Genomic DNA, 26,145 nt, shown 5'->3' on the forward strand with positions numbered 1-26,145 from the left:
TCATAGTAATCACAATATTAGTCATCAAGTAGGTAATCATACTGATCATTTACTAATGACATCAGAGTTGTAAAAAATTAAAACAGTTTCTACTAATTCAGAGTTTTGATTAATAATAAAATGTCACGCATATAACTATTTGGGTAGGCAAGCATAAAATTCAAATCGTAAATTGCTATGCAAATTTTGTCCTAATCAGAGATTTCATTAATTCACAATAATTTTGTAAAGTCTTCGTATTTTGTTAATATTTTCGTACGTGTATTTATTTATGCCAATTACCAGCTTCTGTCATATAAATTAAGTCTTAATACATAATTTCGTCACATGCATTGGAAACGTGGAAGATGCAACAATGCATAATAAATATAATATCTACCTTACAAGTTCCGAATTTGTGCGCAACAGCTTAGCGTAATCCAACTTTGTCCTCAATTTATAAAAACACCTGTATATAAAACACACTTTATATTCCTGTGATAAAAAGTTTTCACTGATGGGTTATCGATTTATTTTATTGAATATTGCGAGTAAACGGACGTCGCGGCGTTCACTTAGATGAGGACCCGGCACGGAACTGAAGTTATTTTGTCGACGCCGTTCCCGATACCACTTGCGCTCAGGTCTTCACGACGAACCGGATTATCAAACGATACATTGCTGGCTTACACGCATTGGATAATTTGATTTGGAAGAAAACCCGCAATGGAACTGAACTTATGTGTTCCACAATTTATGAATTTCAACATACCAGGCAAAATAAACATCAATCTTGAAGATCGTGGTTTGGTGGGACATCAAGCATGAGAACTTGATTCACGAATAGGATTAGATTTGGTAAGAAGGTGTAAGTTGTATTACAAATTCAATAAAATTCATATTTTATATTTTCTTGTTATATCGGTTTGCCGCCTGAGGAATTTTTAATATTTTGTTGTGATTTATGTAGGATTGTTACCTAAGTATTATGTTATGTTTTTATTTCAATAAGAAAATGTACTTACAATAAATTAAATTATAAACTAGATAAATTTAATAAAACTAAAATCAAATAACCTAAATTATTAGGTTAATAAATTTCTAGTTGTTAATTAGTCAGTTAAAGTATTATTATATTAAATTAGGTTCTCCTGGAATTATTTCAACTTCCGGTTTTTTAAATATATGTATGTTGTATTTTTAATATATTCAGTGGAAAATCCAGCACAAGTTGAATGTGCAGATCTTTTATCATCAAGGTCGTTTGAACTTGTTTTCGCCGCGAGTCATACTGCATCGAAACTATACAACATCCATGAGATGGGATTAACAAGAACTCCTTCGATTTGGTAGGATCCCATAGTTACATTTATCTATTAGAACTGACCTGATGACAATTAAGGTTGAGGAGAATTCCTTCGATGTACTGAGGATATATAATTTGATCGAACCTAATGTCAATGAGATCAACTGTGAGGGCGTTGGTTGTAATTGTAAGTACAATAAACTTGGATTTGTTTAATACATCGTGTATCGGACGAGCTGTTCAGACCAATTCAAATCTTTGCTAGGTAAGCAAAGACCAATCAGTCAAAAACTGTGTAAGTAGGTTATATCATACAGGAATTTAATTTTTTTTAAACGAGTTGAAATCAATATTACTACAATATGTTATGATTGCCAAGCATTCTACGTAACTCCATTTAAAGCAAGTAGGTTGTCATTCGAGACGGCACTCCATTATGCTAGTTCATCGGAATATGGACTTGATTAGCACCTGGCATTGTCTTCGCGAGGGCTTAATTTCGAGTCAATATTATGTTCTGAAGAATTATACTAGAAATATATTGTTTCTTGGCGTGTGTTCAAGTGCACAGGTGCAACATACTCATATTCATTGGATACTGAAAGAGAATTGTATTGCTTGTGAGATTTTGTTTCTGAATGTGGTCACTGGTCACTGGTCGGCGTGAGAATAATTCTCGGAGACAACAAAGTGTTCCAAAGCAGAAGAGCCCTTAAGGTATTCTTCAGTTGAACGATTTTATATCCTACCCTACAAACATAAGAGTAGTTATTTAAGGCATTGAGAAGTTTTAGATTACAGTCTTCTCATTTCAAGCGACATTTTACTTTGAGTGCAGTGTTGCACGCTCACACTCCTTTGCTATTTTAAACAATTTGAATGTACCATTTTGGGAACATGCCTCGATGGATACCTACGAAGGTAAGTTTTAATTAATAAACCGATGTAAATATGTTTTATTTTCGTAAACATAAAGAATAAACAGATAACAAAATATTATAATAAAATAATAACACCTAGTTGCATAGTTATCTACGAACAAGAAAGTGCGTAAGTAAATTATTGATGTGTATTTTTATACATAGTTAAATATACCGACATATCGTCAATTTTTCGGATATATAAGTTCGAATTAGAGATAAAATTACATTCAAACATACTTTTATAGTATCGCCCTGTTCCAAACAAGATATTCCCGCCTCGTAATATCCGCCGAGAGAGGAAATAAAGCCTCATTCGTTCAGTCTTCCATTAAGTGGGGGTCAGTTCCCCAAGCAGAAATCCGATTACCTATCGTGCTTACTCTTCCGTCGGGCTTAACTCTGTTGCAATAGTTGGAAAACAGAACAACTATTAGTTAGTTATCTACGCTGAAGGGAAGTGCCTTGCGTGAGCAGCATTGAAGGAAGTTTTCAGAAATATGTTTGTATTTTGATACGGCTCGGTTTGATATAATAAAGTTCGATTAACGATTTCGTGGTAACTTATATGTTTAATTTTCTTTTATTTGCTGTTTCTGTTTTCTTACTTGTGTATTTTGTAGTTATCACGAATAAATAATTGATTGATTGATTGACTGATTGATTAGAGAGCTGACGCCATGTTAGAAAGAAATAAAATGACAGTAATTTCAAATTTAATTTATATTGTTGTGTATATAATACTTAGGTACATCATTATATTATATATTCCCGTGAAGCCTGATCACGTCATCTTTTTCAGATACATTTTGAACTTTAGCGCTGTGTGTTTAAACACCAAAATTTATGTGATATACATATGTAAGCACCAAAAGAATACATGCTTAATTTCTGTATTATGTCTAACGGTTTCATTTGGTTATGACTAAAAACAACAACATTGTCTTGCTTTACCCTCGTTCGAAATGTAAATAAATTACACCCCAAATATAGTAAAAAAATAAACCGTGCCATACATATGCACAGACATCTGTTCGTTAACACCTGTGTCACGCAATACTGGACGTCATTGTTTACTCAAACTAGACTAAAATTAAATTAGTATCTTGTACCTACTAGCCAGGTCGTTGAAAGCAAACCATAGATAAAATGAGGTTTTCTTGTACACACATTTACTTAATGAGCATTTATTTTTTTTTTGCCAATATTTTTTTTTTATTGTTTTAGGGAATTTTAGGTCAATTGTACTCAGAATCACGAGTACTTTCAATCTCACTGGGAGACAAAAAGTGTCCCAGAATTTCCATACATTTTTGTTACTTTCCTCTTTTGTTACCCCATACAACATGTACGGAAAATGGTAACAAATAAGAAAAAATCGTATGGGACAATTTTTTTAACTACTAGGATTGAAAAGGCTAGTAATTCTGAGTAGAAATAGCATTTTTTTTTTCAAAAATATCACACTTCATAAAAGTGGCAAAAAAAAAAGAAATGGTCTAATAATGATATGTATTTGTACATATGGATATATATTTCTCATATTTCAAAACATACGAGAAAGCCTAATTAATGAATTATCGACTAAGTTAATCACAACTAAATAAATGTACCACGATCTGTGAAATCGTACGGAGCAATTATGAATGAATTTATTGATGAATTCGCCATGCACTTTTTCAGCTCATCATCATCATCATCATATCAGCCCTTTATCGCCCACTGCTGAGCATAGGCCTCTCTTCTAGTACGCCACTTGTAGTAGTTATATTTACAACGAAATTTGAGTGCAACTTTAGTAAAGCTAAAAACTTTAGTAAATTACATATATGTGTATTCCTCCTTTTTATTTCTGCTTCCAGTTAATACATGTTATCAGAAACATTTATTATGAAAATGAAGCAGCTTTTATTCCAGATGAGCTCATAAAACGGAAGATTTATTGTAAGACCACGACAGCTCATTTGAACTGCTACAATTGCCTCTCGTCGTAATAAGAATTCATTCAAGAAAGAATTCTCAGAGGGATAATAATATATGTTTATCTGGATAAACTATGCAAACTATAAAAAAGTGTTTTTCTTATCATCTTTGTAACGCGTTACAAGTAATTTGTATACATGTAAAATATAATAAATATTTAATAAGGTACAGCAGGGCAAATCTATCTAACTGGTTCATTCCATTTTTCCATGTTTTACAATGTTTGCATTATTAAATACTTATGTAGAGTGTTACAATTGCCCCCCAGTCGAGGTTTGCCCCGCTGTACCTTACTTGAAGAAAAATATCTAACACGTATGTAAATGACATTAAGAGGATATTTACTAGTATTACTCAAATCGGGGCTTAATACCTTGATATACTTGGGTAAAAAGCGACCATAAGCTAATAGGAACTATGTTGCCCGTAATAGGAAATTACGAGTATGTTCTTCATGACTATCAATACATACCTATGTATGTCATCATCATCGTCCTTGCGTTATCCCGGAATTTGCCACGGCTCATGGGAGCCTGGGGTCCGCTTTGACAACTAATCCCAAGATTTGGCGTAGGCACTAGTTTTACGAAAGCGACTGCCATCTGACCTTCCAACCCGAAGGGTGACTAGACCTTATTGGAATTATTCCGGTTTCCTCACGATGTTCCTTTACCGAAAAGCGACTGGCAAAATATCAAATGACATTTCGCACATAAGTTCCGAAAAACTCATTGGTGCGAGCCGGGGTTCGAACCCGCGACCTCCGGAACGAAAGTCGCACGCACTTATCGCTAGGCTACCAGCGCTACCTATGTATATTGTATATGTATGAGCCAATAATGTCTAAAAGTAGGAAAAACTTCAGATCAGTAAAGGAAGGTTTCCGTGTGACGCTCAAAGCAAACTTATTCCTCGCGAGCCAGGGAAGAAGCCAGATAAAAGTTGCTACTAAAGGAGAGAAGGCATTTCATCGCCAACTAACTGACTTATCGGATTATCTAGAGCTTTCAGCGTCTGTAAAGGTGTGCTAACGTAAAATAAAATAAAAAACAGTTTGTGCTTGCTGATGGAAATATTTATATGCTACATAATAGTGCTACATTTAATAGCTTAAAAAGTAGATATTAATAGGTACTTTCCATAAAACTAAAGTAAAAGTAAAGCTAATCAAAGGTGGTAATTAGCGGGTAAATACAATTTTGTTTATCAACATACCACATTTACCACAGCATAACAACCACATCAAAATCAACCACAATGCACAATAAAATGACTAAAAATATTCTAAATTTCATAGCGATACCCATAAGTAGTTCTCGAGATATTTAGTAATGTGACAGACAGACGGCCAGACCGGCAGCAGAAGATAATAAAAATGCCTTTTTTGGACGCGCAGGGCTTTTGCTTGTATTCGTATTTGTTATTTGCTCGCTAAAACGCATAAGGACGAGTTCGAACGGACTTTTTGCGTGTTGCCCTACCCAGGAGGGTATTTTTACCCCACTTCACTGACGCAGGAAACAACCGAAACCCCACGCAATAGTTTTTTTACATGCTCAACCGTCCGCAGCACATGCAAAGTATGGGTTTCCGTTAGTGGCTTCATTCGTATAGTTATCTATTATATAAAAATGTATGCGCGCACGGTATTAACTATATAATAATTCGCACGTATTTTATTACATTAGTCATTGAATAAAAAAATATTGTAGGCAAAATATTGAGATAAGGTAGTGTATGATGTTAAAATATTTTTTTATTCGGTATTATACATAGATCCTAAAACGCGTTCCATTAGATTAGAAGACAAATTTGGTAAAAAAAATCGAACAGACACACCAACGTACCTACCTTTTTGCTCCAAGAATTTTTCGTTTAAATACAATATTTCATTCCAGTTTCTTTATTTTCCTTTGTACACAAAATTATATTTAACAATAATAAAACTTTCATTCCATTTTGTACGTGATCTGTAAGCTTGAAATCTTAGCGACAGTTCACGCGTCTCCAAGGACAGACAAGTCTGATAAATTTTACGTCAATCCCATAAAGAAATCACGAAACTTTTGGCGTTCATATAGCATAAATAAATAAATATTGGGGGGCACCTTACACAGAACAACTTAACCCCAAACTAAGCAAAGCTTGTACTATGGGTGCTAAGCGACGAAATACATACCTACTTAAATAGATACTTATATACATAGAAAACATCCATTGACTCAGGAACAAATATCTATGCTCATCACACAAATAAATGCCCTTACTGGGACTCGAACCCAGGACCGCGGCTCAGCAGTCAGGGTCACTATCGATTGAACCAGACCGGTCGTCAAACATGAACTTGGTCTAAGTGCCACTTCGCAGGTCCTTGACCGTTCAAGGTAGCCAATTATGTATGTATGTATGTTACTACATGCGTGGCGTGATTATATTCAGTTTTATATTTGGATTAGGTATGTTATTGTTTAGGCCATAATTAGGACGATACCCACGCGGTGCGGTGCAGCGTCGGCGGCGGTTAAGGATTGCAAGGAGACTTCTTAATTTTACAATTATCTAATCGAACTACAATGTAAGACCGATATTCCAAAGATATAAAGAAATAATTACAATAATCTTAAATTAACATGCAAAAACTTAAAATCTAGATCTAACCTAACAATACACACAGAAACAACAACAGACCGATATTGGATCAAGATAGGATGTAGATCGAATATAAGTTTGAGTTATTAGACTCTTATGGTAGTTATTTAACATGGAAGTAGACACTTTTTGATACATTCTGTAGGTACCTATACAGAGTGGGGCCTGTAACCAAGGTGAAGAATTGAACTGTAGGCTATTCTCCTTATACTGATCAACATTTGTTCAGTGACTATTAAAAATTATGAAGTCTTTAAATTTTTAATTTTTCATACAAAATACGGTATACGGTACGGTACGGTTTCCGGGCGCGAGCCCTTTTCGCCGCCGGCCGCCGTGGAGTCAACATCGTGTCGTCGATGATGAAGACACGACGACTTCGACGTGAATGCTGCAGGCTCCGATGCATAGTCATTGTCCTTGTCAGGACGATGATAAAACTGTCATTTTCGGGACAATAATAAACTGCTCTTCTCAGGGCAATCCAAACTTTTTTTTTCAGAGCACACTTCAATGTTTCACAATCGATGACAGTTTACTGTCCTTGTCAGAACAGTTTTACTGTTTCAATGACTGCGCACGTCAACCGCTGTGTCAATGTGTGTATCCCCACAATAGCTTTCATTTAATATTATATTTGCTAAAAAGATTACGTGTGAGCAATGTGAGCATCCTTCTTGCGAGCATAAGTACTTTTTTATACATTTTTTTTTTTACCATGTTCAACAAATAAAAGAATATTACTAATTTGGTAATAGTTACTTGTTATACAAGGGGCAAAGTTGTATTTTAACACCGAGTGTGGAATTGAAAAACGAGTAAGTGAAAGGATTCTATAGTTGAACCACGAGCGAAGCGAGTGGTTCGAGAATGAAATCCTGAACTTGCGAGTTATTTAACACACGAGAAGTAAAATACATTTGTACCCGAGTGTAACACAAAACTTTTCCCCTCACTATAGCGAGGAAACTACAGCGCAAAAAATGCGTTTATCACTGCTTCCAGTAGTTCCACAGGTGGTAAATTATCTTTATTACTAGATTCACCTACTTTTATCAATTTTAAAGCACTTAATTTGACTTTATTCAAGGTCAAATTACTTTACCCACTAGTGGATAAAATGCGTTTTTTCCCGCTGGTATTAAAGGACAAAACACGTGTTTCCGAGCTAGTGAGGGGAAAAATAAATAATAATAAACACACTATATAAAGATTTACCGTCAAAGAGGTAGGTAGCCGTTTGTTTTGTGTATACACGTGAGTGGTTTCTCTTAGATTATTGAAGTGGAAATATACACAAATATGTATTGGAATATTGATTGGACGGGTAGAAAAAGCATAATATGTTAGTTAAAAATAAATATACTTACATAGTTCTTAAGTCTGATGTTTTAAAATACATTTAATTTTTGGTAGAAACCAATGTTAAATTTTTATATGTTTTAATTTAATTATTGTATTTACTTGTGGATTTTTTTACGTATTATTCAGAATTTACGTAAGAAACCTATTATTTTTATGACCAACCTGTAAGAATAGTGTTTCGGCACTTTCGGCGCAATAAACGACAGTTAGAAACCGAAGTAAAACGTTTAACCGAAATTACCCAAACAGCGTCACTTTAAGACCGCAGGCTTCCTGCCGTAGCTACAAACATTACCCTAGAATGCTGGTACCGTGTATTGGTATAGTGCTCGCATCATTATCCTTAACACTAATTAGCGTACAGCTCGCGGTTGCTCAACAATCTCAACATCTCTTAAGGCAAAAGGGGACGAACGTAACAAAACCGTTTTTTTTTCTTACAAATGTAGTTTACATTTTCCTCTTTGAATGTTGGAATTATTATAAATATTTTTACTATTTAAATCATAGTTATGGGTCTACGTTTTATTTATTTATTGATTATTAAAATTAGGAGCAAAAATGTGATTTTAGCCACATTTTCAAATACTTCCAACTCATAATTAGTAAGAATAAAAAAAGCAGAAAACATATGGTCATAGTTATGATGAAAATACACCAAATTGCATCAAAATATGTACTTTATTACAATATCATAAAAGGAGGAAAATAAGAACAAGAGAACCGCTAGTTCCTTAATCCTAGGTACTTAAATAGGTAGGTAGTGTTACTTGTTCCAATCGCTTCAGAAGCACACACGAGTACACGACTCGGACCGACTAGTATTATGTGCCATCACCGACTTATAATTACTACGTTGAGAGGTCAACTAAGACTGGTTTTCCAGTGAACTCAAGTTGCCTGCGCTAGCGCAACGAGAACTTGCAGCCTGACATAATGGTCCTCGCACCGGCTCTAACGACGCCTATTTATTGTGAAACGTTCCGCAATTATACACGAAGAACACTTTTTTCAAATTTTTTTTCACTCAAACCGACGCTTTTTGATTGTCTCTTCTCCTACAATTTTATTTTGTTGTTGTCACGTATTTTATGCTCGCTTGACATAAATTGTTTTAATTAGGTAGGTACGTGCACGTTTTTTTCGATGGAGGTACTCGTATTGAAGCTTAATTTCACACTCCATTTAAATTCGGAAAAATTTCACAAAAAAAGCTTCATCACAGCAAAAAAAAAAAGAAATTCATATTATACTGGATTTCTCATTTCACTGACCACTTTTCCAATTTAAAGTACAGGTAAAAATCATACAAGTTCTTGATAAATTTATTTTGTGTTACGCAAATTACAAAATATTTTTTAAGCTATCCCAAAATTACCTGTCTCAAACCTCATTTCACATTGAATTACAAATCAGTTAACGCCGCTCCAAATGACGACGTTTAGTCGGTTTTTTGTCGTTTCATTCGACCCACTTCCGAGCTCATGTCTCCGTAACAACAGTTCCCACCAAATGTCGGTGTCCAGAAATGAGAGCCTATTCACTTAATCACACAATTTCAATGTAAAGCTGTGAGCATAAGTGAGGTATGTAATTGAAGTGAAGTAACTAATTAATAAATGCCTATTGCCTACCTACTTAACTGTAAAAAAACATTCATGTTATATGTATCAAAAAACAAAATATTTTGTAAAACACATGCTCAAAATATTAATGTCATAATTTTAAGGCTGATCCAAAGCTTAAAGTGATATGATTTAGACTTACTTTCATTTTGTAAAAATGATAAGATAAATTTTGAAGCCAGGAAAAATAATTCTTTGTAGTTTTTTACTAATCCTACATTATAATATTTGAAAATCAGAACTGAGTGAACAGGCTGTACGTCACAGGCAGCTCGGCCATGGATGCAATGCACCTGCCGTTCCCGACCTATTATTATTAACCACAAACTGCATCCAACCTGTCTATCCACCATTATTACGGAGTCGCGGTACTGTATTCCATTTATTTTACTGCTGTGTTCTAGCTGTACGTGATAGGCAATTTTGAAATTAAGGATACCGCGAACAGTGTATAAATATAGTCGATTTTTAATCCGGGCGTGGTTGCTGATACGATACGAGTAGATACTTAAATATGGCGGGTGGTCTTACTTTTCTTCGTTTTTTAGCTTTCAAGTAAAAAAGAAACCATTGCAAGACCACTTAGTGGCTTATCTATAGAAATAGATAAACTGATAAATTAAAATAATTATTTAGTACTTGAATTAAATACAAATCTAGTGACCATAAATATTATTTTAAGTATCTTTTAAAAGCGGTATATATTATTCCCTGTTTCCTACTTGTGAAGAACGTAGGAAACTAGATAACTTTAAAATGTTACTGCAAAAGTACAAACTGAATCCAACCTTTCTATCCATAATTATTATTGAGTCCCGGTACTGTATTTATTTTATTGCTGTATTTTCTAGCAATGTGATAGACAATTTTGAAATTAAGGATAGGCACCTACCGCGAACGGTGTAGTCGATTTTTTTACGGGGCGGTTGTACGGTTGCTGATATGAGTACTTGAGTAGTGGTCTTTCTTTTATTCGTATTTTAGCTTTAAAGTAAAAACGAAACCATTGCGAGAAAACTTAGTGGTTTATTTATTTCAATAGATATGATTTATTATTATGATTTACTAGCTTTTACCCGCGGCTTCGCCCGCGTAATAAAAGTATTCTTATTGAAATGTTTACAAAAAATAAGATTTTCATTTGGATCCGTAGGTTTCTTTGTAGGTACATCTGTCCGCGATTATTTCGATTAAGGTAAAGCGGGGCAATTCTCGACTGGAGGGCCATTGTAACTGATCTATTTGCTGTACGGTCCGGTTTTGGCTGACTGTACCTTACACCTATTGATTTTAAAGAAATTCTTGCAATGATTGTATAATTGTTACACAGCGACCACAGCGTAGGTAGTAGGTACGAATATGTATGTATTTTACCTATATAAATATTTATACTGGGGAAACTTCATACAACCCACATAGCCAGTATCTCGACGCTATGGTCGGTAGGGTAAAAAGTACTTCCTTGCATTATCGCTTACATTTTTTTCCATTTTGCTTATACTTATTGCAAACGTAAACATATAAAAGGCAAGCAAACAACGATCTTCTTACAGCACATTGAATGTAATAGTTATTACGGATGCAGGATACTCGCCGATGCCTACTTACTAATACCTTCCCACTGAGCCACCTGCATTTTACACTGCCTAGATATCGATTGCCGACCGATTATTCCGACCCCAATCCCTATTCTTATCCCCGTCCCTATCTCTATCTTTGTCCCCGTCCCTATCTCTATCTTTGTCCCCGTCCCCGTTCCCGTCCCGTCTCTGTCCCCGTCCCTCTCCTATCCCTATCCCCGTCCCCGTCCCCTATTTTTATCCCTATTTCTATCCCTATTTCTATCCCTATCCCTATCCCTATCCCTATCCCTATCCCTATCCCTATCCCTATCCCTATCCCTATCCCTATCCCTATCCCTATCCCTATCCCTATCCCTATCCCTATCCCTATCCCTCTCCCTCTCCCTCTCCCTATCCCTATCCCTATCCCTATCCCTATCCCTATCCCTATCCCTATCCCTATCCCTATCCCTATCCCTATCCCTATCCCTATCCCTATCCCTATCCCTATCCCAATCCCAATCCCAATCCCAATCCCTATCCCTATCCCTATCCCTATCCCTATCCCTATCCCTATCCCTAACCCTATCCCGTTCCCGTCCCTGTCCCTGTCCCTGTCCCTGTCCCTGTCCCTGTCCTTGCCCCTGTCAAATTATCATGCTAGGAGGTGAACTTTGAAAAATCCTTTCTTAGTGCTCCTCTAAGGAACTTCCGTGTCAATTTGAAATCTCTTGAACCAGAAGTAAAGATAAAAACTAAAGCTATACTTATGGCTATTTTGGATATTTTAACCCCATTACACAACAACAGGGGAGAAAATTTCTTTTCTACCTCATTAGATTTTAAAATCGTTGTATTTATCGTGATCAGCGACCCGATAAACCATAAAAACGATACCCATATTGTGTTTTTGACTTTACCCCCTTTGCACCCCTTTAGGGGTCAAATTTTCAAAAAACCTGAAACATGTATTTACTTAGTCATAATATGTCTTTAGGAATCCTCCTGTGAAGTTTCGAATAAAATAGTCAAACTAATCTTGTTTCCCCATACAAACTTTGAACCCCCATTTCACCCTTTTAAGAGGAGAATTTTGAAAGATCCTTTCTTAGTGCTCCTCTACGCCATATAAGGAACCTATGTGCCAAATTTGAAATCTCTAGGACCAGCGGTTTCGGCTGTGTGTTGATATATCAATCAGTCAGTCAATATCTTCTTTTATATATTTAAACCCCATTGCACCACAACAGGGGAGAAGGTATTTCACTTCCGCCTCGTTAGATTTTAAAAACATTGTATTTATCGTGATCAGCGACCCGATAAACCGTAAAAACGATACCCATATTGATTTTTTGACTGTATCACCCCCTTTTCACCCTTTTAGGGGTTAAATTTTCAAAAAACCTGAAACACGTATTCAGTCATATGTCTTAAGGAATCTTCCTGTGAAGTTTCGAATAAAATAGTCAAACTAATCTTGTTTCCCCATACAAACTTTGAACCCCCATTTGACCCCCTTAGGAGGTGAATTTTGGAAAATCCTTTCTTAGTGCTCCTCTACACCATATAAGGAACCTACGTGTCAAATTTGAAATCTCTAGGACCAGCGGTTTCGGCTGTGTGTTGATATGTCAGTCAGTCAGTCAATATCTTCTTTTATATATTTTTTTGATATTTAAACCCCATTGCACCACAACAGGGGAGAAGGTATTTCACTTCCGCCTCGTTAGATTTTAAAAACGTTGTATTTATCGTGATCAGCGACCCGATAAACCATAAAAACGATACCCATATTGATTTTTTGACGTTATCACCCCCTTTTCACCCTTTTAGGGGTTAAATTTTCAAAAAACCTGAAACACGTATTCAGTCATATGTCTTAAGGAATCTTCCTGTGAAGTTTCGAATAAAATAGTCAAACTAATCTTGTTTCCCCATACAAACTTTGAACCCCCATTTGACCCCCTTAGGAGGTGAATTTTGAAAAATCCTTTCTTAGTGCTCCTCTACACTATATAAGGAACCTACGTGCCAAATTTGAAATCTCTAGGACCAGCGGTTTCGGCTGTGCGTTGATATGTCAGTCAGTCAGCTTCTTCTTTTATATATTTAGATGATTTATTTATGCATGTGGAGAATGGGTTACATATTAGGTTATATTTGGTTATAAACCTGTATATAAATAACATTATTGTAGATAATGGTCCTGACGAAGATTATGTTCAATTTTCTACTAAATAATCTTCTCTACATATTATAATATAAAGTCGCGCGCCGCGTCTGTCTGTGTGTGTATGTGTGTTCGCGATAAACTCAAAAAGATTTTCATGCGGTTTTCATCTATGAATAGAGTGGTTCTTGAGGAAGGATTAGGTAGGTATACCATTTGTTGAGATTTTGTTTGAATTGGTTGAAGTATGATATTTGCTAACCGAGTCGGACAAAATTCGGCTGGCTGAGAGCTTGGCAAAATTGTGTCTACAAAAAAGTCCGCGATAGCATTACTATGTCTATCTTTTAGGGATAACTTTAGTAAGTTAGTATCATAAAAATAGTTATAGTTAACCATTTTTATGATAATCCCCGTTCGTAGCCGGGGCGGGCCGCTATTGAAGGATAAAGTAGGAAATTGGGTAGCATCAAAATTTTACAACATAAATTCAGATTGTAATAGACAATTACTTTAATAACTTAATAGACACTTAGACAGCACATCAAAGACAAAAGGTAATTGTTTAACTATATTGAATCCAAAGTGACGTAAAACTATTAACACGGTATAATCAACCGTGGAAGAAATCATAGACTATTAATTATAACACTGGAACAAATTTGTTAATTACGCTCTCAAGAATCATAATGGCTGCCGTGACAGGAACACTTAAAATAGCCGTTCGGAGTAAAAAAGTTTACTGACTTTCCAGAAATACATCCGGGGAACGAACTAATGCTTTCTCTCACGAAAGAAAGAAAGATCTCAAGGTAAAACTTTTCCCACTTCGGAGTTTAAATACATCAAGTGCTGGAGGAATCAATTCCAAATTCGATTTTAACCCGATTTAATTAAGTTTGAATTTGTTGAAGAGGTGAGAGAGGAATTTGTTAAGGACGTCGGTCTTTTACTTCGTAAAAGTCAGTATCGTTGAATTAACAGCTCCATATCCATCCAATTTGTGCTTCAAGTAAAGTTTACTTTACATTTAATCAAGCTGAATTTAATTTTATTGATACAATCGATTTTTATGGGGACGATAAATTGTTTACATTGACCAGAAAGTTTCATGGACACGATAGGTTTTAGATTTCAATATTGGTGTTAATTTTACTACCAATTTGACATTATACTTAATTGAGTCATATCTTGTAATTGAATTTGGGTTTTTTATAACTATGATAATTTAAGGAGACCGCAAGACATATGTACCTACCAACATAATAATTATTATATTGACTGCACCGTGATTATCTGTTTGTTTTTAATCAAGCTCCCGATTATTTCGACGCAGCTACAACCATCATCGTAGTCAGATTGGTCACGGTAACTCAAAACTTATATTTTAGACGAAAAATAGCATCTATATATATCGTCGTCGTCGTAACTCCGCTCATACGGATGACGGTTAGAATTTATGACATAGGGCAAAAAGATAGGCAAGTACCTACCTACTATAAATTCCTTGGAAAAATCCCAGCTGTAATCATTTTGCACAAAAACCTTTAACTCTTTGTAAAATGTGTGAAACCCTTTTTTACCGGGACGCAATATTAAGAGCATTGCCATCAGGTAAGTCAATAATTGCCGTCTCATGATAGAATACCAATTACGAAGCAATCTTACGGGTTATTACTTTGATGACTTGCTACAAACCTTTAACAATGTACTTACTTTATGTATTTTAATCTGAGAAACTTTAAATGACCTACCTTTACATATTTAGGTATGTTATATTATGTACCTACGTACATGTACACTGTGCTTCTCTTGTCATCGACAATACATGTCTTGAAAAAAGGCATAAACATTTAAAAAAAAAACTTGGGTGTATAGCAGAATTATTTTCTCTAGAAACAGCGTAAAAGTCACTTTTTAAGACCCTAACACTGTGTCTTGCGTGGGCGACGGTCGCGCGACTGTGGCGCGACTGTCGCCGTCGCGTCTCATACTTCCATATCGATAAGGTTTGATTTCGTATGCGTCGCATCGCCGTCGCGCGACCATCGCGCGACCGTCGCCCACGCAAGCCACGGCGGCGTAAGGGTTTACTAATTAATTTTATGATTTTAAAAACTTCCTGGCAGGAAGTGGAAGGTAATTAAATGAGTAAATCCAAAGCATTTACATTGCGATTCCGTTACCAAAAATAGCGCCATCTGTCAGGATAATGGCAGGAACCCACCTGCGAGGTCACACCATCAACATTGAGAATAATAATAGGCTTACGTGACGATAATCATATGCATGTGTTGTCTATCCGTGCAGTAACTAAACGCTTAGAATTAATGTATGTGTGAGTGAACCTCAGGTGTGGGGAAAAGCCTTAGCAAAGTTCAGTGATCCTGCACACCACACAAGTGGCGCGGACGACATTTTAAAATCAACCGTAAGTTGTAGAATCAACGTTTATTTTTATGTTTTTCAGTTACGACCGAATCCCGACTAATGTGTTTTATAGTTAAAACCCAATAGACCACCGACAGCAAGATAGTAAACGCTACCAATCTTACTGCCAATTAACCATAAAAAAAAGAATTCTATTACTTGTTTAATGTACTAAATAGCCTTAAAGTGCTAATGGTAATCTTATAAAGCGTCAATTACAAAAGTAATTTGAGCATTAGAAAAATGGGGGCGGCATTTCGGCATGATTACGTATTCAGTTTTGTCAAGTGATTTCACGGCTGCGTGTCGCAACCGCGTGGATTTGACATGACCGAAACTCGGCACAAGTAAATTTACCGATCAGTACCACAACTTAATAAATGAACAGGCTATAAATTACCCCTTGTGCGTATGGTATTCATTTCAAATTTAATGAGACAAGTGTGTGGTGACGAGTTAAGAATTCGCCACCCCCTTTCTTCCAGTGGTCGTCGTAGACCTGTGGGATTTGGCCGATTTGGGGTAAGTTTACTTACTAAGAACAGGGCTAAGAACACTCTTGTATGTTTGTATTAGCCAAACCATCTAGCTTTATTACGTATAAATTTAATGCAAACGACAACAGACCTACTAACAAGTATCTGATGTAAGAAAGGATAAAATTTCGTACTGATTAGTTACGTACCTATAATTACCTAACCTAACACTCCTTACACGTAGTAGCAATTACATCCAAGGAGTGCCGCCCATATTCATGCGCCGATTGTGACACTATGAAGTCAAACTACTGATTATGCTAGTGTTGTGACAGCATACCAGTCGTTCGAATGTCAATCGGAGCAATATGCCGTCAACGTTGCCACCTGTTCTACCGGTCCGGTGTGACTATTAGGCTTAACGCAATTTGGGGAACATTTGCCCGATGGACATTTCTAAAACTCAATATCCTGCGTGTGTAACTCGTTTATGAGAATTATGACAGTTTCGTGCACCCGATTTATTAGACCGTAATATGATTGGAAAATTGGAATGGAGTTTCCTTAAGATCAACACTTCTATTTGTCATGCAACTTATTTTTGAAGTAGGTACTTACTTAAAATTCTTTGAAGGAATTCAATTAATACATTCTACTTATTAACCGCATACTCGTATTACGTAGAATCTTACCCACTAAATTATCTGTTGCAACTTTACTAGCCATGTCAATAAATTACATAAGTAAATAAAAAGCCAACGCAATAACAATGGCGACCCAGATAAAACGGAAAAGCTTAGAAATTCCGGAATCAGCGGAAGGCGGAAAAACGCAAATGCGGCAAACCGCTAATAGTCCGTAGCCAGAAGAAACGCGAGTCGACGAGTTTACGCAGTCTTATGCCATCTAAGGCTCTTACTCACTACGTCGATACGATATTATTTTATATGTGCAATTAGAAAAAGTTTTCCCCAAAACTGTAAAGTCTGTCAACCGGATTATGGCAGTAGCAATGTACAGCAAACTAAAGTATGGTACCTACTTACCTATCTCTATGAAACGAACAATGTACGTCGAACAGCAGCAGACGCAATAATTTTAACCTCAAATTTACATATCTCTGAAACATTATTATGCCTGCCACGGTATTAATTTAGTCAAACTTGACTAAACAAAGATTCACAACCGTTTTGTACATTTTTCAATGACCATGTCAAGATTTTCTATAAAAATCGCAAATTCGCCTTTGTTTAGTTACCGTCTATATCCTAAATTTTATATCCCTGAAAATTATTGGACAAACGAGATTGTCACATAGCATGTGTAATTATTTCAGTATCTTCCGTTTGGCCTGTTCCCCGCGGCATACATTGCAACCCGGTCAGCTAATAGTTCTCAATGGAATTAGATCGTTCATTATATATTTAGGACACTCATTTTATGTGCGAAAATAACATAATTTTTTAGCATCACTACCACTATTCTTATATCGTATAAAACAAAGTCCCTTCCCTGACCGCGTATGTTTAACTGTCTGTTTGTTTCTATGCTCGCGATGAACTCAAAAACGACAAATTATTTAAATGCAGTTTTCCCCTGTGAATATAATGATTCTGAAAGGAGTATATAATTTGTTTAAATTTGTGTGTATTGGTTGAAATATAATATTTGCTAGAAAACTATGAATTATCTTAGAAGATTAATAATAGGTGGAGAGGTGTCTAAGACTTTGTTTTATTTTACTAAGATATATTAAGTTCATGAACACGAATGTCATATTTATACCAATCATTTTAGAAAGTAATAATTCGGAGATTTGACAAAAAGCCAACTCAGTATTTTGGTACAACAATTTCCCGACAACGCACTGCATCCCGGTCAGCGAATAGGTACCGGCCATTCGGCCCAATACAATTAGCTCATTATTTATATCTCTCTTGGCCCCCGCGTTCTACAAAGAGACGGAAGAGTATTGTTGTTTCATTTAAACGCAAAAATACTCCATTTTATGCATACAAATTAGTTATTTATTGATAGTCTCGTGGAAGAGTAGATCCTTCGCTGACTCATAATGTATAAGGAAAAATATTTTCTTTCCATATCCGTATTCGGCGGTTTGCCTTCATGAAGCCACATAAATGTCACCCTTTTGTATTTCATGTCAAATTTTGATAACCGGTAAAATTATATCAAAACCTAAAGCGCAAACATGTACTTGTCTACTTTTCGGCAAGTCGTTTCTTGTCGTTTAATAGTAAATATTCACGGAATATAGTCAGATAATTATACTGACGAACTGTTTAATAACAATGATCACAACTTACAATAAATTTCATGAATGAACCTACCCAATATTGAGTCACCATTTATTATTCATACAAGAATGTCCTTGCAAGGCAAGCGGGACATATCAGTTCCAACTTTTAAGTTCTCTGGCATGCCAGCAGGCCTAGCCGAAGCGACAATCGTCGACGCTACGTGGCGATCAAATCGCAGTCCGACTCTGTCGCGCCTCTCCAGAAGAACGACAGGCAGACTAGCTACGAAATGCTTACGAAGCGTAATAATTGTGACGTTGGCTAGGTATCACGTTCTTACTTTCATGTCCTCGTATCTGAAACTTGATGTAACTGAAAAAGTAACCTTGAAACTTAAAGCTTACTGTTCAAGATAACTTGAAACAAAATGTGTGAGGAGATAGTAGGCAGTCGATGTGGTAATCAGAGTTTCACTCTCGCGGTGGCGAATTATCAGCGTTATTACCCGTATGCTGAACTATTTCTATAAGATAGGAATGTAGATTAGTTTAGCTATATACGAATTGTAAATGGAAATTACGAGAAAACAATATAAAATCGAAGGAAAATCAATAAATCAGCATAAATAACCATGACAAAAAGCATCTGCATTCTGCATTCACCAAAACTGCTCGATATGATCATGATGAAGATATAATATGATCATGATCAAGTAGTGTACCTACGCATAGTCAAAAGAGATGATGCAAATTAATGAAAATGTAAATAATTATCACATTCGTAAAAACTAAACCCTGGTTTAATCCTATTTATTTAGTCGATACTATGATATCAATTTTATCTATGTACCTATTTAACTATTATATTATATTTAACTGATGACTATTTGTTGTCATCCACTGCTATTCCAACTATTTTATCCTATGAATTTACGTTAACCTTAGGCATGTATAGCAATAATATAAATCGTAATTAAATGAGAACAGTTCTCATTCAACTATTCTAGGTAAAGCACAGCTGAGCACTCCAGAAGCTTACCTTAATAGCGGCAATTAGCACAGGTTCTTGCGTCCATTTTGCCACAAGATGTTAGGTAATTACGAACAAATTGCAGTTTTGCCCCTGCGATTAGATCCATTCTGTGCTGTTGAGTGTGGTGACGGGTTAAAAATTTCACCATTCCTTTAATCTCGTGGGTGTCAAGTCGTCTGTGGGATATCATATGGGTTCTATTATGAAGTTGGCGACGGACTCACTGCACTATCACAATTTCCAATCCAAATGGAATCTTCAGCAGTTTCATGTGTTTTATTTTGAGAAAAGCTCCATATTTTGAGAAAAGAGGTATGTTAATATTTATTTACAATACATAAACTATGCATCTATATGTACTGTTCAGTTGTTTGTGCCTTAGGGCATTTACCCTGTGGTATCTCAAGGCATTATTCATTATTTCCTTGACAGGTCTGTCGGAGTATCAGGAGCATACAAACATGTCAGTTATAAATTAAACTGTCGTTGGAATATAGATAGTCGATAATGTAAATATTTGCTCGGTTGGATAATATTTATGTATAGCCGGTAGCTTAGGAGGCAGGCATACTAGTAGACTAGTAGCTAATGTTGTTTAATGTTTAGGAGATAATTTCCTTGGTCGGTTGCTTATCTACTTAGCCCCAACGGCACCAGTGTGCTTGTAAATATCACGATGTATACATAGGTATGTATAATAAATAGTATGGTAACGGGCTGCATGGGGGCAAATATCTAAGAATACTGATTTTTAACAAGGCTGTCCTTGATGACAAAACGAATAATGGATTTAACGCCCAAATCACTGTCGTGCGGTAATAAACGCCACTCAAAAGATTAATAATGAGTAATGACTGACCAAGTCAATGCCACAGAGCTGTTGCAGTTTCATCCTTTATTAGAAAAATTCTAGACGGAAACTAAGGAAATACCAAGGTTTTCTACAAATCGTACAAAATAGCAATAACTACATTGTGTTACCTGTTACCCTTGTCTTTTTCAGTAGTAAGCTGAGATTAATTTTAATAAAACAATCTATTTTTGAGTTGCACGAATGATATTATTTACAACAAGAGTTCAAATACATTCATAACTACCAATATTATTTACGTAATTCTGATAAGATACCACACGAATATGACTCGAACCTTAGGAAATCCCGTTCATTTTATTAACATCGAGCCGAGATGACGGCAGGACCGGATTTGTTATCTTAAGTAAAGGCAATCGACCGAAGACAGATTTTTAATGGCTCCGAGACCCGATCGTTCTAACACAGATGATAATTAATTCATACTATAAGATCGGGATTGTTGGGAAAGCTCGTGAAAACAGAATGATCTTATTGGATAATGTTCGAAGTTAGCAGTGTAAAGGGCTTGATTTTATAAGGCCCGGGCGTAGGGAACCAAAATGGTGTTGAGATTGTTGAGAAGGAGAAATGGGCGGTACGAGTGCCAACGATTCCTATGTACTCAATCCCGCCCTAGCGTTTGGGTAACTATGGCATATATAGGCTCGTGGCTTCGCTGTAGAAAGAAACATATCAATTAATTGACTTTTACTTGATTTCCAATACGACCCAAATAAGTCTGTTGGCATACGATACGTTGATAGGACAAAACGGGATCCATTTCTTATTGCTTCCTAAAATTTTCCGAATGCAGCTAAGAAACCGTTGCTATCCAAGGATAAGACATATTTTTAGAAAGTGTCCGATATCTGATTTATTGATTCTCTGACATTTATTATGTACCTACAATATTAAATTATCACGAGTATCCGATTACCATAATTTGTTTACTCTGTCGCGCTCATAAACCTGCTTATTTCTTCGTTAACATATATCTAGTTACTCGTTATATTGGAACTGTTGTTTACTAGAATCTCTGGTATTCATCTACCTATAAGACAAATTACTCTCAAGTATCTCAAGACAAGGTCCCGATTCAGAAATAAAGGAAAAAAAAACATCTGTCCTTCTATCTCCTAGTGGGCATCTTTTGGGCGTTAATAATATTTTGATAGTACAATAACCTTATTAATTTATAATAACCTAACCTAACCTAACCACAAAATTAAAATTTTTTGATAGTACAATAACCTTATTAATTTATAAAAATGAGAAGACAACACGGTAAGATAAGTTTGCAAATGGCAAGGAACCTATCGGCGCATTTTCAAATCGCACTGAACTGATTTTCAAATTTTCATAAGTCAATTCAGGTTAGATGGATCTGTTAGGTAAGTAGTTTGTCTGTACTTATTCTTAATTTTTTTTTCCGTTTATACTATAATGATATAAAATCGTAAGGCAGTAGCCTGAATTCATATCAAGGTATGGCGTCCCAGGGATCGTCCGGCGCAGATACTCGATCGAGACAAAAAATAATAACTATCTTCTGGCCGAGAACTGGTTCTGAGCAGCGGATGAGGCTCGATAGCTAGATATAAACACGCAAAACATGCTCTTTTTGTGTTTTAAGTACTTAGTTGTTAAATAACCTATTTAACACCGGTCAACGTTTTATCCCGAGTACCCCCGCATGTAATATTCAACCACCTTGATATCTAATTTTCAAGTAAACATAGCTTATTTTAAAAGGGAATTTGCAGCGATAACATCAATATTTTCTTAGTAATTTTCATTTAATTACAAAACATTGCGAAGACATTGAAAAACTAATTAATAACTCACCAATCAGCAGTCAAAACGCCGGCACCAAACAAAACATTCGCCACGCCGTACACAAAATCCAAGTGCCTTTGTTTCCCAGTCACAGATTAGTCAAGGTTTTCAGTTTTTCACAAGTTTCACTCCACAGTTCGTCACAAGAATATGACGAAGAGAATAACTTTTCGCGCGCGCGCGGACGGGACGTAGTGGTGCGCTGGTCGTTCGTTTCCGACTGGGGAGCTGTGCACAGTGGTTCGGGCGGCTCGGCCGGTGGAACCCCGAGACCAAAATGCTAAGGGCGGTGTCAAACTAGCGTATAATTTACGCACGTATACGGTTGTTTCGGCGTTATGAGAGCTTATACGCGCAACAAATTAAACACGCTTACGCGTTTTCCGCGCTGATATCGTATCGAATTTGTATCGCTAGTCTGAAACAGGCTTAAGGGTGGGCGCGGAGCTTCTGCAATCAATGAGTTAAGTCGCCATAACCTGGCCTTCGTCAAAGGTTGCATGACTGAAGGTAAACAGGAGACCGCGGGATCGTTTGTCATCAAAGACAAATTGCGGCTGTCGTCGGTACAAGACATGACGTGGGCATTGAATTGGGCTGTATTGTGAAAACGTTAGGTTTTATTTGATTTTGAAATTAATGTTTGTAAAAGGTTTTCTTTTGGAATAAAAAAGGTCGTAATAAAAAAGAAGAATAAGTAAAAGTTCGTAATATTAAGTTTGTGTACACAGTCAGGTTTAATGAATGAGTACCCAAAATAACTAAAACAATTACCTACGTAATTAAAAGCATTATATAAAGCATTCATTAAGCATCAATTAAAATAAAAAACCTTAAGTAGGTACCAATAAATCAAAATTAACACAATAACTAAGCTTACATAGGTAAGGTACCTAGGTCCTAGCTATAATAAACCCAATTAACTTAATGAAGTAGTTTGTAAAACTTTCAATTTAATATACCTATACCCACCTACCTGTTTATTTAATTACGGATTAATTGGAGAGGTGCTGACCTACCGCGAGTGTGGTCGAACATTCGTAGCAAAAATTGGCTTCGTCAGTCACCTGAGACTCTCAGACTGAGAGCACACCAGCGAAGCTCTCAACCATAAAACGCAGTCGCCGTAGCCGAAAACGGCTAGGAGGAGATGATGAATGACATTGAATATACCTAATCCAAGATTATGCATCTGTGACTTTCTTCACATGTTATTTTTGCAGACCGATATCTAAAACAAACAGTTCGACTGCCGATTCTACCATTCTTTTAGGATCTTTTTGTAAACACATGTGCATCGTTTACCTCGCTGACGCTGCCTCGGATTGTTTTTTGTTCCATTTCTAGCTACTTTACCGAGAACCACGTGCATAGCAAGTGTTGCTTAGCAAATTTATCAACGTCATCAGTTCGTATGGATGCAATAAAAATGTTACAACTTTTGTAACTTTTATAACTTAAGCTTTTGATTTTTTTCATAACATTGTTACTGTTTACTTCTCTTATAAAATTTAGAGACGACGTATAAGTCGTATCAAAATGATATCCAAATATGTTTGAAACTAAACTACAGAAGCGGAGTTTTATGTATGTATTTATGTGTGTATGTTTATGTATGTTCATGGTTATACTTATTCATGTATGTGCATTTGCATGAGTGTTTTGTGTTGTTTGGTTGTATTTAAATTCTATTTCTCATATTTCTTAGAGCCTCCTACCATATATTCTGATTATATTAATTCGAAAACCCAAAGATTGTCTCTGTGTAATTTGTTTTTGTGTCTTGTGCATAATTGTAAACTATGTGAGGTGTGCAATAAAGAGTATTGTATTGTACATGGCGTATAATATAACATTAATAACTTTATTAAAAAATTCTTTCGACGTTTCTAACCCTTTACAATGTTCTTGATTTTTTGTTTTATTTCATGAGTAACCGTAGTCAAATAAGTTTGCTTATTCTTCTCCCCATGTTACTACGTTTTATTCTGAGTGTAAAAAATATTACGTTGTAAAGTACAAAACAGAAAAATATAACGCTGTGCCGTGAGTTTAAAACAAATAGAAGGCTACTGAAAAATCCTATATGAAATCCAATATGGCGGTCCGAGTATGCCTACGGTCTGAAAGCGATGAAAAGGAAACTCCTAATGGATATTCCACCATTCAGGATGCCTCAAATGACTGATGGATGGGACTTTAGCATTAATGTATACGGTTTCTTTGTTCCGAAATATAACTATACTTAATATCATTAATACGAGGAAAAGGAAAACAAAACAAAATTGATCTCTGTATTAATATACCAATTTTGTCTTAATACACAAACGATAAAAATATTACTTACTTATATACTGTAGTAACAAAATGAATAGGTATAGTTAGATATAAATAATAAATAATAATAATGGCGTAGGGATGTGACGATCCCATCGCCCATTGATTTTACCAGTGCAATCAGTCAACGCAGGGCAGCTTGTGGCGAGCTGTTGGGGAACAGCGACCCCACGTACCCGAGTGCTCCTGGGGGGTTCTGTTACCCGTAAGGCGGGTGGGTGGGACAGTACTCTCTACCTCTGGCTTGCCTTGGCTGGCCGTCCAGAGTGGAGTCGTTAGGGCTACGTGCCCCAGGGGTGGAAGTGAAAATTTGCATAAGACGCGAGTTGGTACAGTGGCTTAACAGCCACTGGGCAGAAAGCGGTGTACACCTCTCGACACCCTTGAGTTCTCACACCGTTTTTTAGGCAGGCGTCCGGTTTTTTATCCATAGCCCAGTATTTAGTCCAACACTTTCATCAAAATAGACCAGTTCATTTTAGATTCCATTAACTCTGAAATAGTCTTTACACCCTGGCGGGTGTTGCCTGTGCGTGTGTCCCATGATACGGGCAAGGGCAACATCCGTTCGGTGTACCCCTTACATTTCATTAAAGTGTCGAAAGGGCCTCTACTCTACGCGTTGGCTTCGGCCCCGCGCACGCCTCCCAAAGGTCCGGAATACCATTGTTCCGTGATGGGAAAGACATACAAATAAATAATAATATCATAAATTAAATTAATATAACGTACATGGATGTAGCAAAATCGGTACATACAGTATTAATATTGTGTCTACCATGTACAAAGTATTCACGTTTGTTCGCCGAATATTTTTATGAACAAATACCTCCGCTTTTTGTTTCGTTTTTCAATTAGGTACAGACATAGGTATTTTATTTGAGAGCTCAATTTTTATATCGACATTTTTTTATCAGCAAAAGGGTAAACATTGATATAATTAATATACATATTTGATTGTGATATGTATTGGATTGATAATATAATTAATATACACATTGGACTGTGATATGTATCGGACTTCTGAGAATAAAATGTTAAATAGGTTGGTAGCTGACCCTAAAGCATGATAGTACTGACATGACACTACGATAGTACTCTTTATTATACTGTGCCTAAAGGTAAGATCAACTCTCAATGCACATCTTTTGGACAAAAACGCGGATACAAACTGAACAATCCACAGGGGATAGTAATTAGATTCAAACGCTATTGTTATCAACACCTTTGATGCATCCGTGAGTTTGCATCAAACAAAGCAGAGCAAATCAGACCATTTATACACTTAAAATAGACGTTTTTTGCTCATCCAACGTAATTGTACCCTTTTTAGGGTTCCGTAGTCAACTAGGAACCCTTATAGT

At 36.1% G+C, this 26,145-nt stretch overlaps 1 protein-coding gene across 3 annotated transcripts in view; it reads right to left on the reverse strand.

Moving 5' to 3' along the window:
- LOC125225381 overlaps window positions 1–22,658 on the reverse strand; it is a 65,544-nt gene extending 42,886 nt beyond the window's left edge. The window contains exon 1 of one of the 3 annotated variants that reach the window (XM_048129071.1): window positions 22,454–22,658. The gene's annotated coding sequence lies outside the window, so the exon portion shown is untranslated. Of the gene's footprint in view, window positions 1–379; window positions 566–22,453 lie in introns of those variants that run through there. The other 2 variants (XM_048129072.1, XM_048129070.1) reach the window with 2 other exon arrangements.
- Window positions 22,659–26,145: the final 3,487 nt, after the last annotated feature.

The sequence above is a fragment of the Leguminivora glycinivorella genome, chromosome 4 (genome assembly GCF_023078275.1).
Source record: "Leguminivora glycinivorella isolate SPB_JAAS2020 chromosome 4, LegGlyc_1.1, whole genome shotgun sequence".
In the NCBI taxonomy this organism is placed as follows: domain Eukaryota; kingdom Metazoa; phylum Arthropoda; class Insecta; order Lepidoptera; family Tortricidae; genus Leguminivora; species Leguminivora glycinivorella.